The following is a 214-nucleotide window of genomic DNA, read 5'->3' on the forward strand; positions in this document are numbered from 1 at the left end:
CCTACAAAATAAAGACCTCCCAATTATTTTGGATTTTTTTTCTCTCTCTCACCGATTTAACTTCTTTTTTTTTTTTTCTTCTCTCTCTCTTCCCACGTCTCTCTCTCTCTTCCCACGTCTCTCTCTCTCAACTCTTCAAATATAACAACTTAAAAAGTCAACTTGAAGTAATTATTCTTCTTAATCTTCCATGTGTATGTTTTTTATTTGAGAA

Source organism: Corylus avellana, chromosome ca4, assembly GCF_901000735.1.
Source record: "Corylus avellana chromosome ca4, CavTom2PMs-1.0".
Lineage (NCBI taxonomy): Eukaryota > Viridiplantae > Streptophyta > Magnoliopsida > Fagales > Betulaceae > Corylus > Corylus avellana.